A 16812-nucleotide genomic window follows, 5' to 3' on the forward strand; every position below is an offset into this window, starting at 1 on the left:
CATTCTTGCTGAAATATGGATCCTTCCATTGCATTCAGTAGGAACTGGAAGATATTATGCACTGATCACAGTGTGTAAGCTATTAAGATTGAAGTCATCTGCACAAGCAGCTCTGACTGCTTTTTAAAGGCTAAGCTGCACAATTTGTTTTTCATTAAGAGCTGTTGTGCAGTTTTGTGATTTGTAGCCAGCTCAGTGGAGCTTCCAGAGTGTATACTTCTATTTTGAGATTTTGTCAATAAACAAATAAGACATATGCTTCAGTGAGTCATCTCAGCAGAGCAAACTATCACAGGGATCAGTTGACCTGCACTTCCTTCCTGCTACTGAATCTCTATCTTTTCTTGTTAGCACGAAGTACACCCCTGTGTGCCCCACAAAACAGAGAAGCCAGAAATGGGACAAAGACAAGGTCTCCTTAGTCCATATGGTTTTATTTGTGTTCCGCTGGCACAGTTATAGCCATACAGTAACCAACATAAATTTTTAGTTTTATTATCACCTCTAAAAAGAGACAGAAATGTGAAAATTGAAGCCAGAAGGTTTGTATCACAGGATTAATTAGGCAGGGCCAAGTGGAGTCACACTCCTCCTGGCAGTGAGTGCCTCAAGAAGGTGCCTGCCTTCAATTATGGAGCGCACAAAGCAATTAAAAACCCTGTTTCTTTTTCCTGAGGTGTTACTTGTTACTTGATAAATCTCTTTTTTAAAATTCTCTAGAGACCTGAACTGGCTTGAGGTGCAATCTACTAGGGTAGATATTCATGAAAAATTGATTTAGCTGTAGCCTAAGTGCAATAGGTTTAAAATAAACCTGAAAGGAATGAACAGTGTGTTTCTTGGCTGACATTTTATTGGCCATTTTTTAATACACAAAAAAGACCAGATAATTAAGAATCCAGACATTATGGATCTCAGGAAAGAATTTTGTCACTGGGATATATGAATTGAATTAGTCAGCTACCTTATGCATTTCCTTAAGTCATACTGCTCTCTTGATTCACCTTTTCCTCCATACTATATATGGGTAGCTGTCCTTGAAAGTCAGGGTTGTATGCATGTGTCAGATTTAAATATGTCTCACGCAGCCTTCATCTCCAGTAAATAGAAAATGAACACTGGATTTCACCTAGTTTATAGAATTTGAAACCTCAAGCCATTTGCCCTACTTATGCTCCCAAGAGGATACTTTTTTCTTCTTTACTATGGTATTACTGAGCGATCCATTGCTACCACTGATTCTGAACCTTTCTATCGGTATCCATGATGATCTTATTTTGTGCAGCTGGATCTGCATGTTAGGCATTTGCCACCTTCAGTTCAATCACCCAGCTAACTCCTTCCCCTCATGTTAACTCCCATGAAATATAAATAATTCAAAATATGAAATAAAGTACAGAGTGTATCTGGGATGAATAGTGCTCCAACAAGACGTGTTTGAGCTATAGCAATGACCTCATACTTCCTGTTGAGGAGGAGAGAAGCAAAATAATATTTAAATCAATAGAATAAGAGAACCAAGATCATAAAGACAGCAGGGAGTCTGAGATATTTTCCCCCAGTTTTCATTTTAAATAAATACAATTTAATAAAATAAGGGTGCAAGTATCAACCACTGCGTAACACTAGAATCTTCTATTAGCATTTCTGTATTCCCAGCCTTTGTCATTAATACTAACTTAATTTTTAAAAGTAATTACATTTTTTAAAAATTAAGTAATGTAGAGTGGAAGTATTTTTTCCTATTGTGCACTTTATTTTTTATTACTGCTAAGTTTAAATATAACCAGTAGAAGAATGAGAAAATTCTTTATAAAGGTCATTAAATAAATGCTGCTGGAACAAATCTTTAAAGAGGATCATCACTGAAATGAGGAAATTATGCATATGGAACACTTTTACTTGTAGTGCAGATTAAACAGTTGGCAAAATAAAGCTTTAAATTGCCAGACATTATGTGTCACTAGAAATCAGTTCTGACAGATTTTATTGAGCCTTTTACTCATATTATTGCTGCTATATTTTTTTCAGTTTAAAAAAATAGAGGAAAAGAGGATTGCCTTTTTCAATACAGGTCAGGCCTGTCACATGGCACATTTTCATACTGATTGTGCTTTAATGTGCATAGCTTGTTTATCAGAGTAAAATGTCACGATGACAATAGTTTGAGATATCTAAGCTATTGCCAGAAGAACTTTGATATGTTCTCTCATGCTTATTCTGCTCATCTTCTAAAGTTTCAGTAAATCTCCCATGCATGAGAAACTTCTTTTATTTTATTTTTAAATGAAATGTCACTAGCCAGCCTTTGTTACCAATTGGGGAATGGCAGAGTAAAACATATGCATCTGCTGTATGAGGTACATTTTCCTAGGAAAGGTATTAGTAATATGTTGCAAAAAAACAAACAACAAAGTGCACTTCATTCTGGGATATATTAGCAGAAGTACAGTAAGTGAGACATGAGAAGTAATCCTTCCACTCTACTCAGCACTGATAAGGCCTCACCTGGAGCATTGTGTCCAGATATGGGCACTGCACTTTGGGAAAGAGGTGGACAACTTGGAGAAAATCCAGAGGAGAGCAACAAAAATTATTAAAGGTCTAGAAAACATGACCTGTCGGGAAAGACTGAAAAAACTGGGTTTATTTAGTCTGTTTAGTTAGTTTGTTTACAGAAGAGAAGACGGCGGTGGGTGCGTGGGTGTGAGGGAGGACATGATAACAGTCTTAAACTATGTAAAAGGTTGTTATAAAGAGGATGGTGATAAATCGTTCTCCTTAACTACTAAGGGCAGGACAAGAAGTAATGGGTTTAAATTGCAGCAAGGGAGCTTTAGATTACAGATTTGGAAAAACTTCCTAACTGTCAGGGTAGTTAAGCACTGGAACAAATTACCTAAGGAGGCTGTGGAATCTCTGTCATTGTAGATTTTGAAGAAAACACCTGTCATGGAGGGTCTAGGTAATACTTAGTCCTGCCTCGAGTGGAGAGGACTGGACGAGGTGACCTAACAAGGTCCTTTCTAGTCCCACATTTCTATGATTTCTAGTAGGCCAGATTAATCCCTGGTATAAAAGCATTGATATCACTGAGTTTTGGAGCAGGGATGAATTTGTCCCCATATTTCAGTTGTTTATATATTACTTTCAGCAGGGATTCTCAGATAATCAGTGCTGTAATTCAAATAGCAATCAAAATGAACAATTTGTAGAGAACTAGGCAATTTTCATATTAACTAACTTACCTTTGGTGTAGTTTAGGTAAAACAGGAGATGTATTAGAAGGGACATGAGAGAGGTATATAAAAAAATGCCTGGTACTGAGATTGTAAATCAGGCCCTCCTATTTTCTCTCCTTTACAACACCAGAACAAGCAGATATTCAATGAAGTTGCAAGGCAACAGATTTTAAATGGACTAACAAGTATTCTTTTTTCTCTATATGTAGGGCATAATTAACCTGGATCCATTGCTACTAAATATCACTGAGTCCATGAGGCTAGTAGGATTAAAATAGGATTAAACATTTATATTGATGAGAACACCCACAGCTATGTTACACAGGATTAAAAACAATCTTGTCAGAAGAGATCTAAACCCCCAGGCTTCAGGACATAAACCAACAACTAACTGTCTGGATTATGGGGAGTGGACTCATTGAGGCCACCCATAAATACATTTTATGCCAGAGACGTAGGAGTAAACCACCAGGCCACCACCTGAAGATCAGGCTATCTGATGGAGTTATCAGGATGCTGATTTGTTTGCCCTCTGCTCCTAAGAAAAAAGTGCCAAGCAAAGAGATATTTGTTGTGGGTGGGAGTATGTAGGGGACCAATGGTTAGAATTTCAGATAAGTACCACAGTACAGAATGCTTATAGGAACTGAATCAAAACTCCAAACCCAATAATACCACACACAAAATAATTTCCCTTGCCCACCCTCCCTGCACTGTTCTTGCTCCTTTCCAAAGACAACTTCTCTGGTTAGTTCTCAGGCAACTTCATCTTGTCCTCATCATACTAGTAGATTAGTCCACTTTCCTAAGGATGTTAATAAATTTGTCTTCACTTCAACCGTCTCAAATGCCTAGCTGTAGATGCTCCTTACACCCTAACTTTTTAATTAATCTGCTGCCCCAGTCTCTTACTTCTAATGGCACTGATTGTGTTTGTTTGCAGGCCACAACTGACCTGGGAATGACACACCTACAAAAGCTGGATCCAAGTAAATAAAAAAGAGATTCATATCACTTGGATGATATAAACCAAACCCAACTACTATGATCCAAACCAAAATCAAACCCAAGCGCTACATCTGTAAGGGCTGCACTGTGTGGAAAGGAACAGGTCTGAGACTTTGCAGGCTTTAGGAAATATCAAGAAATGAGAAATAAAACTCAAGGTGCTATTCACCCCTGGACCAGCGTTCTCTTACTGTCTCTTACTTTTTCTTAGGCTAGCCCCAGGGGCAAGCTTAAAAGGCTCAGGGATAGGGTGACCAGATGTTCCAATAAAAGCAGGATCATCCCAATATTAGGGGCTTTGCCCTCGTCCCAATCAAAGTACTGTTGCAACATTATTTGTCCCAATTTTTCATGGGGCTGAAGAAGCCAGAGCCCCACCACGCTGGGCTGAAGGAGCCCAAGCTCTGCCACAGGGCTTGGTCTCGTTCAACCCCACACAGCTCCTGAAGCTCCTTCAAGGAGGCCAAGCCCGAGCTGTGCAGCTCAGGGCTGAAGGAGCCCCAGCCTGAGCCTTGCCACACTGGGCTGAAGAGTCATCCAAGAAGTACGAGACTGCTGATGCTGAAAGTTGAGAGCTGTATAATCTACAGTACAAGGTAGGCGTATGTGCGTGTTCTATTTTTAATTTTTTAAAAAACTTTATAGGCAACAATCCCCCTTCACCCCCCTCCAAAAAAAGTATCCTGATTTTTCACTCTTGCTATGTGGTCACTCTACTCAGAGGACCCTAAAGTTAGGATATTTCTCTGAAGTGTATTTGACCTTTCCCGTGTAGAAATGGAGCTCGAACTCCCACAAGCACAGCCTCTTTCCTGACATTTATTTTATTTCTGGTTTTGGCTGTGTTTGGAAGAGAAAGATCATGGGGGGTAAAAATGAAACAAACAAACCAAACCAAAAATAGCCAAACATTTAGAAACTTTGTTCACATTTCCACTGCAGATTCAAATACATTAAAAAAATAATATAACCAGATTTTTTGCCATCCCTAGTGATTTCTCTACACACCAGGCTGCCATAGGGGCTTTCATTTAACACTCAAGTACAATGTGTTAACAGGACTTCCCTGTTCAACGTGTGTCACATAGACATGCTGCTGCTCCAAATGAGAAGGCTTGAAAGGAGAGCGTCTCCTCATTGGTACATTATATATTACAGATAGATAGACAGAACTATGCCTCCTTTCTTTCTTAGTATTATTTACAGCATGTATGTTTTGTGTACCCACAAGCAGAGGTTTTATGAGAAGCGCTAACAGCAGGCTTTGTTATTTAATATAGTTTATTTGCACGTGCATGCAGTTTGTAAGTTGTATTGTTGACAAAGAAAAGGTGGTGGGTTTTTTGTTTTGTTTTTTTAAAGGCGGCACTTTTTTAAAAGTGAAGAGTGTTATTGTCAGGCTGAATGTGCTTAGCAAATGATGTGTTTCAGGAGCGAAGGGGGTGTGTGGGCACATGCGTGTGTAAGGAAAATGGGGACAAGAAGAAGGAAGGGAGCAGGTTGTTCAGACAGAAGATTCTCTTGGGCTTCTTGCTTCACAAAATTATATACTAATTGAGCGAACCATCCTAGAAAAAGTAATTACAGAAGGACTCAAGCCTTACAAAAGTTGAGTAGTGAATGGAAAACTCAAGAGTAGTATTGATAGGAGAATCCAGACATGTATTAAATTTAACAGTGAGAACTGTAATATATAAGACATTTTGCGCAATGGGGTCCTAGTCCATGATTAGTGCCCCTTGGCACCATGGTGTTTAATAAAATAATAAAATAAATAATAATTTATGAAATTAAAAAGGTTTTTTTTCTTTTTTCTCCTCCCCTTAAATCCCCCCATTTTTTAAATGTAACTATTTACTAAAGCCAGAATTTTCAAAAGTGACCACTGATTATGGTTGGCTAACTTAAGAGACTTTAAAATCCCTGATTTTAAGAAAGAGGTGAGCACCCTCCCCTTGAAAATCAGACTCTTTATTCTCAATATGGGCACCCCAAATCAGTAGCTCCTGGGCACCTAAATTCTGTGCCTGACAGTCATCGGACAGTGTATTTAGTAAAATATATCTGAGATCACGCAGCATTAAAAAACATCTTAAGGCCCAGATCAGATCATTTATTTTTAAACATGAAAACCATTCCAATAGATAGCAAAGCCACCTCAGACATCTTTGTATTGCTGTTTCATTAGGACTTACAAGTTTTCACACAATAGACACTGCTCAATGAGAAACACAAGGCAGCAGAGGTTTCACAATATCTCAAAAGTAACTTGGATGGCTTGGGAGAGTGATGGCTTAAGTGCCTTTTCCCATTGACTTCAATTTGCTAGTGAGTCGGACAGGAAATACTAGTAACACAACTGCAAAAACACAATTACTTTCAAATTGTTGATGGACAATAATAGTTGTAACCAACTGCAAGATATGCTGCCTCGTAGCTTCTCATCCTCCAGCCTTAATTCTAGTTGGTTAATTAAAGAGGATGGGGAAACGCAGCTAATCATGGTGTTTTTGATACACTTAATCACATTTGAAGAGAGTTTCACTGAACTGTTGAGCAAACTATTTAGATAGTTAAATTCTGTATTTTCTAGTGAGCATTTCCTGGACTATTCTGTGGGTGGAACAGCCATAGTTCTCTCTTCTTCAGACTTCTAGAAGATTCAATCAGTTATTTGACAACGTTTTCAGCCAGTGATCTCTAATTACCAAGCTGGTAAACGTACATATTATTAACATGACTTATCTAGTGGAGATTACCCACAAGCAGCTGTTGAAGTGTTCTTACCTATTTCTGAGCAAAAACTTGAGCCCAGTCTGACAGTGGCACAGGTCTTCAATAAACTTTATTAAAACAATCAAATGGGACCAGTGAGAAGTTCAAAGATCCTTCCGATTTCCTGATGGTAAGCCAAAGATTTTTCATTTCTCCACATCAGTCATATGCAGAGGATACAATCAAATAAAAGTATTTTTTAACAGTGGCGGATTAGCCACTGGGCTGACAGGGCCCATGTTCGGGGCCCCGGCCAACTGGGAGGCCCCAGAAAAAAAATCGCTGCTGGTAGTGGAAGTCTGGAGCCCTGGCTGCCGGGTGTGCGAGGGAAGACCCCGCACCCCGACCCCGCTCTGTGGCAGCAGCACCGGGTGGGGAAAGCGCCTCGCACAGTGGCCCCAGCCCTACCCCATCCCCAGAAGAAACTGTGAGATGGGGGAAGCCCACCCCCAGCGGCCCCAGCCAGAAGCCATACCTGGAAGAGGCCACGGTAAGCTCCTCGCCCCCATGGCCCCTGACTGCATCCTCAGTAGAAGTATCCAGCTGGGGGAAGTCCGTCCCCCCCCCCCGTAGCAGCCCCTAACCCCATCCCTGCCAGAAGCCCCCAGGCAAGGAAAGCCCCCACACCCAACCCTGCTCTCTGGCAGAAGTGGGACAAGTCCCAGTGCCCTGACCCTGGTCCCCCGCAGAAGCACAGGGAGTGTCGGGGAAAGCCCCAGGCCCTCACTGCGCCCAGGGGCTGTGGTCCGGGGACAGAGCTTCTCCGGTCTAGGGGCCGGAGTACGGGACAGAAAGGAGCAAAAGTGGTTGTGGGGCTGCTGTGGGGGGATGGAATGGGGGCACCCTGGGTGGAACAGTTGCTGGTCCCAGAGAAGGAGCAGGAAGGGGTGGGGCTGCAGGAGGAAAGGGTGGAACAGAGGTGGGGCTGCAGGCAGAAGGGCTGGGCAGGGGGCCCCCACTTGCTCTGGCCCAGGGCCCCAGGAAACCTTAATCCACCTCTGTTTGTTAATCATCCACTTTCAGGATTGCTTATTAGTTTAAACAAAGTCTAAGATTTGGCTATATTTTAACTTAAGTAGACTGCAAACTCACCAGATGTTTCTTTTTCTACACTCTGATCACATGGAATCCTATCAATGCACTGTGAGACGTTCAACTTCTTTTACCATATCTCACAATGTAAATTGATGACTAACACCATATTTTAAATATTCATTATCTGTTACCACTATTTCAAATTATGGGAAAAGTTGCCTTTATAAAACAAACATCCTTCCTTGTCTTCTATAACAAATGCAAGTATTCTAATGATAATTTAAGCCCATCTTCTTTAATAAATTAAGCAGAACCCTTATTCTCTTTTATGGCAAGATAGGAAGTGCAAAGCTTTTTCTTAAAACCTTAAATTTAGGGGAACACTAAGGTAGATTCAGCTTCTCGAACACAGAATTACATTTCTGGTCATCCCATATGGACTATCTTACTAAATGTATAGCAAGAGACCAAATTCTACCTAGATCTAAAATAGGTTAACACTATGTAAATACATGTTGCCTGAGTAATTTACTCTCATCTTCTTCTGTAGGAGAGTGTAGAAATTGGAGTGCCATGGAAAAGAGATGTAAAATAAAATACCTTGTTTTACTATCTACTTTATCTATCTACTTTATTTAATAACCCAACAACCCAATCATAGTATGAGACCCAGTTTATAAAGAATAGACACAGAAGGGCTTATTCTAATGTAAAGCTTGACTGGCAGGTTAAACAATACAACTCACTTTGGAGATCTTATCAGAAAATCAATTATCCCAAGACACCATGCGTTCTATTATTTTCAAGCAAAGTGTTTTATTGAAAGGAATTTGTTTGATAACAAAAACCCCATAGAACTACACCCAATGTAAAGAATGTTACAAAGTAAAGGGGAAAAAAAAAGGAATTACAAAATCACTGCACTACAAACTGATGCAAAGAAACCTGTACTGAAATACTCATAGTAAAATCCTGGCTCCCCTGAAGTTAATAGTAGTTTTGCCATTGATTTAAATGGAGCCAGGATTTCACCCATAAAATATATATGGGTTTCTTTAAGAAAACAATATTGCATATATTTTAAAACACAAAGTGATGTATAATTGTTTTTTTTAACAGCAAAGAGAAGACTGAAGATAAACAGTACTGATATATTTCAGGGGGAGATTTTCAAAGGCACAAATGATAGGCACATAATTCCCATTGACTTTCAGTAGGAGTCAGGTGACAAATAGTCATTTGTGCTAATGAAAATCTCCCCCACAAAAGCAAAATAAATAGCTTCTCTCTCATACCGCAGAAGAATACATTTGTGATGCTAGCTTTGTATGTTTAGAATCCCATGTGAAGAAAACAGAAACAATTTCATATGTACTTATAGTCCCACTGTATCACAAGTATGCATTTTCCTTTTTAAAAAATTGCATTGCTTTACCTGCAATTGAGTTAATAAATATAGTAAATAAAAATATATCACTAAGGTCAATGAAGGCTATAGACATAGCTGCTTGATGTTTCATAAGACTATGACTGCAATAAAAAAAAAGTATAGACCCCAGTTTTACTGGTTTTGACATGGGAGGATAAGGTTGTGGACTTTTCCCCCATGTTCTTTAACTGATACTGTTTGGGCAGACCTCAGCATATTATGGAGCCCCAGTGGCTTCAACAGGATTAAGAACATAAGAACAGCCATACTGGGTCAGACCAAAGGTCCATCTAGCCCAGTATCCTGTCTTCCGACAGTGGCCAACGTCAGGGGTTTCAGAGGGAATGAACAGAACAGGTAATCATCAAGTGATCCATCCCCTGTCATCCATTCCCAGCTTCTGACAAACAGAGGCTAGGGATACCATCCCTGTCCACCCTGGCTAATAGCCATTGATGGACCTATCCTCCATGAACTTACCTAGTTTTTTTTTTTAACCCTGTTATAGTCTTGGCCTTCACAACATCTTCTGGCAAAGAGTTACATAGGTTGACTGTGCGTTGTGTGAAGAAATACTTCCTTTTGTTTGTTTTAAACCTGCTGCCTATTAATTTCATTTGGTGATGCTTAGTTCTTGAGTTATGAGAAGGAGTAAATAACACTTATTTACTCTCTCCACACCTCTATCATATCTCACCTTAGTCATCTCTTTTCCAAGCTGAAAAGTCCCAGTCTTATTAATCTCTCCTTATATGGAAGCTGTTCCATACCCCTAAATCATTTTTGTTGCCCTTTTGTGTACCTTTTCCAATTCCAATATATCATTTTTGAGATGGGGCGACCACATCTCCATGTAGTATTCAAGATGTGGGTGTACCATGGATTTACACAGAGGCAATATGATATTTTTTGTCTTATTGTCTGTCCCTTTCCTAGTGATTCCCAACATTCTGTTAGCTTTTTTAACTGCCGCTGCACACTGAGTGGATGTTGTCAGAGAACTGTCCATAATTATTCCAAAATCTCTTTCTTGAGTGGTAACAGCTAATTTAGACCCCATCATTTTATATGTATAGTTGGGACTATGTTTTCCAATGTGCATTACTTTGCATTTATCAACACTGAATTTCATCTGACATTTTGTTGCCCAGTCACCCAGTTGTGTGAGATCCCTTTGTAACTCTTCACAGCTTTGGACTAAACTATCTCAGATAGTTAACTCCTATATGATCCTGAATCATGTTTAAGTACTTTCTTACGATCACAGTACAATGTAACATTTTCCTCCCATTTCTGAGTTGAAAGGTCATTTGATTTGAATCCGTGTAGACTTAACAGTAGAAAATATAAAACAAACATGAGGTTTCACTCAGTGAATCAGTGAAAATATACCGTTCACAATTTTGTGATCTGTATCAACGTCACACACTAATTTAGCCATTCCTTCCTTTGTACAGGTCTGGTCACATTTGGCAAGGTATTGACTCACTGCATGTGCATAATTGCACACAGGGGGAAATGGTGAAACCCAGGAATTGGTGAGATGCTCAAATGATTTGTTTGTGAATGATTGGAACTTGGAAAGTATTGTGAATATACAGGATCTGAGAAGGGTAAGGCCAACACCAAACTAACAGACAAATGTTTCCCCTTTAAGGCCCGCAAACCGACCCCAGCTAGCAGACTTCCTAGCTTACTTAACGTGCTACGAGGCAGGCAGGCTTTTCCCCTTTCTCCTAGGCATCAGGTCAGGGGAGAAGCTACTTAACCTTAAGTTCATAAGGCCCTTGATTCAGAGCCTTGAGTCATAACTACTCACCTTACCGTGAGAAAAACAATGTCTCCAGGGCCCAGGTCAGACTGTTGATCTGGGGCCTGCGACCTGTAGCAACCAGAATTATTTCTGTTCCTCCCTTGGTCAGCTTCTTCTTTCTTCCTGTTCACATAGCTCTAGCAGGCTATGGTGAGACTGGGCTCCTTGATGTCACCAAGGCTGTTTTGGCTGTAAACTCCAGACTGTCTCTTAAAAGGGTCACACACCCCTTTACAATGAACGCCTCCTGGTATTTTAGTATTACTGCATGCAATCCTAGCCAAAACAAGGAAAAGCAGAGGACTATGAACATTTAGAACCAAACTTCTCTTTTCTTTTGAACTTCTAGTAAATTTCTGGCTTGATCTGAGGCTATGGTAATGGCTTGGATTAACTGTTATTTTGTATGGAGTAATTTCCACTACACTTGTTCCTTCCATATGGTAGGAATAAGGGTAGCGTAGGCATCCTTGACCCATAAGACTCTTAGAACAAGGTTGCTTTAAAAATTATGACTTTGCTTTTTGCCAAGAAAGCGCTCTTCTGAAGTACTCTGCTGATTAACAAAGCTGTCTGTGAAAATCATGATGCCACTGCAATATCACCCTAGCAGAGAATAAAAATTTCCTGTGTTGACTAAAGCGATACTTTCGTTCAGTATAAAGAAAGACAACATGAAATATGTTAGAATTGAGTTATATTCTGCGGGCACCAACTTTTCTTGTAACAATTAGTATTTCATTTTAATTGCATGAATGTGGTACAAGACTATTCCTCTTATTCTAGTCTATAGATATAGTTAAGCTGTTATTACTTCTATTTGTTAAACACAGTTTAGCGATTTCTAATAGTTCATGCGCACGAAGGGGTAGATGAACTTATTGGTTAGGTTTTTCCTCCACCCCCTATATTGGGATACTATTTCTCCCCATATAATTTCATCTCTTTAAAGATGCAACATACATGACACCCAACTGACAGATGCCTGAAGATCTCATGGCTCCTCAACAGTGGCCACAAGGGATACTAGAAGAGTAACATAGCTTGTAGCCCTCCAGGGCTACAATTCACAAACATGCTTTAGGTTGAAATTGAAGCTCTTTGGAGAAGACTTAGGATAGGTTCAAAAACAATTCATGAAGAGGGGAAAGGGCTAAATTTGTCTGATAGTTTGTTCACAAAAATTAGACCAGCTCTACACCTGATAATCATAGTTGAAATTGCAACACTGAGGAGTAAATGCTTGATTAGGCTCTGATCAGTCTGTACCTTCACAGTCCCAAATGACTTGGACTCTACAAAAGTGGTCCAGGTTAACAGGTCATGAGACAGGATAAGGTCTTAATAAAGCTCCAGAAATGACACATTAGAGTTAACATTACTTGCAGGTGTAGTCAGACCTACATTATTAACCCTTAAAGCACCTTCTAGCACATAAGTAAATCTATGATTTTGGGTAAGATTGTCTCTTTCCCTAGCCTCCTAGGCCAGGGCAGTAAGGGAGCATACAGGTACCAGCCCCCTTACTGCCCTGTGTGGACTACTATCAGTGTAAGACAGCAAAAGCACATCTGTTTCCACAGGGCATCCCCCAGTCAGGTGTCAGGAGCAGGCAAGCAGAGGTGGCGCTTTAGTCCACCCCTCACTTCCCAACACACCTGCAAGCACAGCAGAGTGGGAAGTAATCGGCTATTGATACAGGCCAATAGCAGACTACTGTCCCCTGGAGCAGAGTGGGGAACCAAGACTCTTAAACTCACAATTCCTTCCTTAGGGTGTATCTTCACTGCACAGTTAACTTGGGTGTTCAGCACTTGGGACTGAGTACCCAGTTAGCCTAACCTGGGTGTAAGCAGCCATGCTGCAAAGCCCTATCTAAGTTAGTGTGTCCTCGTTGGTGCTGCAGCCAACGGTGTGTGTCTTTAGGGATTCCGGGGGCACAGCCCATGGTTCTTTGTGCTAAGTAAGTTGAGCTGTATGATTATTTCCTAGTGATTGTGGAACAACTTGTCTGCCCTAGGCACACAGGGGGAATTGTGGGAAGGCACTAGAGGACTATCAGCACTTGAGTTAATTAACCTGTGTCTGCAAAGTGGGTGGGTTACCAGTTGAAGTGAAAGTGGCTTCCGAGTTTTGGACTATACTCAGAGCAAGGCCAACTAACCTGGGATTAAAGCACTATGAAATTCAGGTGAGAGGATTTTGTGCATGGACAGGAGCAAGGTTGGGGGCAACACCCAATTTAACTGACCAGCAGCAACTCAGCAGCAAAGATGACATACTCTTAGACTGCTCCTGGGGCAGCACTAACTATGCACTGTCCCTTCCTCTGGGCTAGTGGTAAAACCACAATCTAGCCCTTTATAAACATGAAGAAAATAACCAGCACAAACCTTTAAGCCCATTACAAAGTTCAAAATGTTTTGTTAAAGCATTCTTATTAGAAAATAAGAATATACTCATACTGGTTCCAGAAGCCACTGGATAAGAAAGCAGAAATAATGTGAGCTACCTCCCTGGAAACAGTGGCTCATTATTTTGTACTTACTTGGTGGCATTCATGCTGAATTTTGCAGTAATTACATAATGATATAGGTCACCACTGCATACTACAAACAAAAATCTGCAAGAATTTTAATGACAATGTCTGTTCTGGAGAATAGGGTTTTTTTTTTAATTTGATCAATGTTGGAGAGTATAAAATGTCAGAACTATTATTTTCTATTAACTGTATCTGGTATTGGAATAAGCAGTCAACGTCGCCAAGTGCGTGAGTGAGAAGGGAGGTGGGAAAAGGAAGGGAAAGTGCTTGCCAAACTTAGTAAAAACTTTACAGTCACTATATCAAAGGTCTCTTTTGCTTGTGGTTTTTATTTTAATTTTTTATATAGATAAAAACAAAATTCCTTCGATATTGCTTAGCTAAAAAAAAATCTCACATGTAAGAATGTGAATGTCTGGCTCATCACAATTTTAATTGTAAATCCCAGGAAATGCAGAATATGAAAATTAAATTAGGAAGTGCTCAATGGATTGCAGAGTAGTAAATTTTATTTGGTAAAGAAATTTAATAACATTTGGAAAATAATTTAATAGAAAGCTGCATGTGCCTTACTAAGTACCAATGGGAAAGGTTTGAAGCAGTTTTTAATACATCCAGGATATTTTTTTATATCTTACACTATTTATTCAACTCCAACTTCCATTCAAGTCAGTCCATCTTCAATATCTACACTATTATCTACTTATAGATTATTGCAAAACTGATTCATAGTTAATAAATAAAAGGTTTATGAAAAATCTTCTATAAATACCTCATGTGAAGTGACAATATAACTTATTCTCCGCAGCTACTCCTTGGGAGCTATAATCTAATATTTATAGTGGGCAATATATTGAATCAAACTCTTTTTTAAAATGATGAAACTAAAACAAACCATACAGGATTTTATAGTGAATGGAGTAGAGCTCATGGCATAATGTTCATATTTGCGCTCATGTAGAAATCCAGATCTGAACAAATTAAGAAAGGAAAGAGGGATGAAGGTGTTACTTGCCAAAATCTGAAAGACACTTATTTTATATTTGTCTAAGAAGGACACAACATGAATAAAGTGAATTTGTGAGCACTTGGTTTTAAAGCTGGCTCCATACCACATTCTTCAGACCCCCCACTTTTAGATTTGTTCCTTTTGCAGTATTTTAAACTGGATAAGAGAGAGCAGGTGGCAGCTTAAAAAGCTGATACCACGTATACATATCCTTGGTTTGGGACATTCTCAAAAGGTTGTTCCTTGAAGTCTATGGGAATTTTGCAATTTGTTTCAGTGGAAACAGCCACAGACAACTAGCTTGGTGTAGAGATCAGCCAAAATAGAATTGTGTATATAAGCTCACTCAGGTCAAATCAATATTGCAAAGTGCCTATTTTCCTCTTCTAGTTTAGATATGGAAGAAAACACACAAAAGCAGTAATGAGATTTCAGCCTAAGATGGCAAATGCCTCATGAGAACAATTTAGCTCACAAAAGTTCTATTCCCAAAGGTAGCAGAAGTCTCATAAGTTCAACTGTGGGCTTTGAAGTTTGGAACAAGATGTCTGGATGGGGCCAGTGAAAGGATTGAAAGGTGAAGGTAAATAGGATTAACGATAGCCACAAAGGGAAAAAAACTGCAGCCAAGGATTGGTTGACACACAATTTGACCCTGTTGTGGGTCACCATTATACTGCAGTGATCGTCCTTTGGTCAGTTAAGTTAGCTTTAGGGCTAGATCTCACTATGTCTGATAACTTGACTCAGGATCTTTTCTTCCACGTTTACTACACCAACAGCTCAGAGAAGACACATGTTAAGGGTTCTCTATTTATGTCACAATGTCATGTGGCCCTGCTTCAGTCAATTGCACAGTAACTATTAAAAATAGCAAAATATGGGAGAGATTACTCCAAATGACAGGGAAACTCACCCCAGTAGTGAGAGAAAATCCCACTTCATACTGGAAGCTGCTCAGTACAGGCCCTCCACTGTTTCAGCCTCCTTCAGATTTTGTTCGTTAAGTGACTGAACACATGAAACTAGCTGAAATAACATCTTAGCTGATTTAATTAATACAATGAACAATAAAACCGGAAGAGAGAATTACCTAACCCCAGGTACTTATAACCCTACCAGCACAAATCTCTCTCTCACCAGGTCTTTATAGCTCTCAGGTCTACAGGTGAACTGCTCTGGCAATGCCAAGGGAAGAGTGGCAAGTGAGACGTGGACTGCATGAACTCAGAACAATGACTGAGCAGTATATTGATGTTGTCATCTCTTCAGCAGAGTGTCACACAGGGAACTCAGTCCCCTCACTGTCCCAGTGCCTTACTTAATGCCTGGGTGCTCCTCTGCAATGAGTTGCCAAGCATTCCTGAGGCTTGGTGGAGAGTGCAGGAAAGCTTTTATTTCATGCCTCATTTGTCCCAATATCCTTGCATGGACTTACCCCAAGCATGTTTCCTTAGCAGTTACAGAGAAAGAGGAGGTTTAAGGAATGAATTAATATTTTCACTGTGTGGACACACAAATGCAAACAACATGACACTAGTGATATATCAGCCCTCACCTTACAATGCATCCTTTTGAGATGTACAGAAGGGTTTTAGCTAATTAATGAGAAGTTGGCCGGTCAACATGTGTATGTGGTGAGGGCTGGGAGAGGAGTTTTAGGCAATATAGATGTGCTTCCAAGAAAAATACTATTGATTTAATTAAGGTTAATTGATGGGGTCATCAAAGAGGAAGATTCCCTGCTTCTTGGTGCCCCAGACAGACCTATATGCAGTCACTGTCTGGGAGATTGTTGAGTTGCCAACATGCCACTCAATCAATATCTATATAAGACTTAACCCATATGGGTTAGGAGATTATGAAGGGAAGGCCCCCAAGTGTGCATCTGTGCCAATCATATTTGCACAATAGCTCTATCAGATCAACAAGGCTAAGAGGGATTTGAATGATAATCAA

This window comes from Natator depressus, chromosome 2 (assembly GCF_965152275.1).
Source record: "Natator depressus isolate rNatDep1 chromosome 2, rNatDep2.hap1, whole genome shotgun sequence".
NCBI classification, from domain to species: domain Eukaryota; kingdom Metazoa; phylum Chordata; order Testudines; family Cheloniidae; genus Natator; species Natator depressus.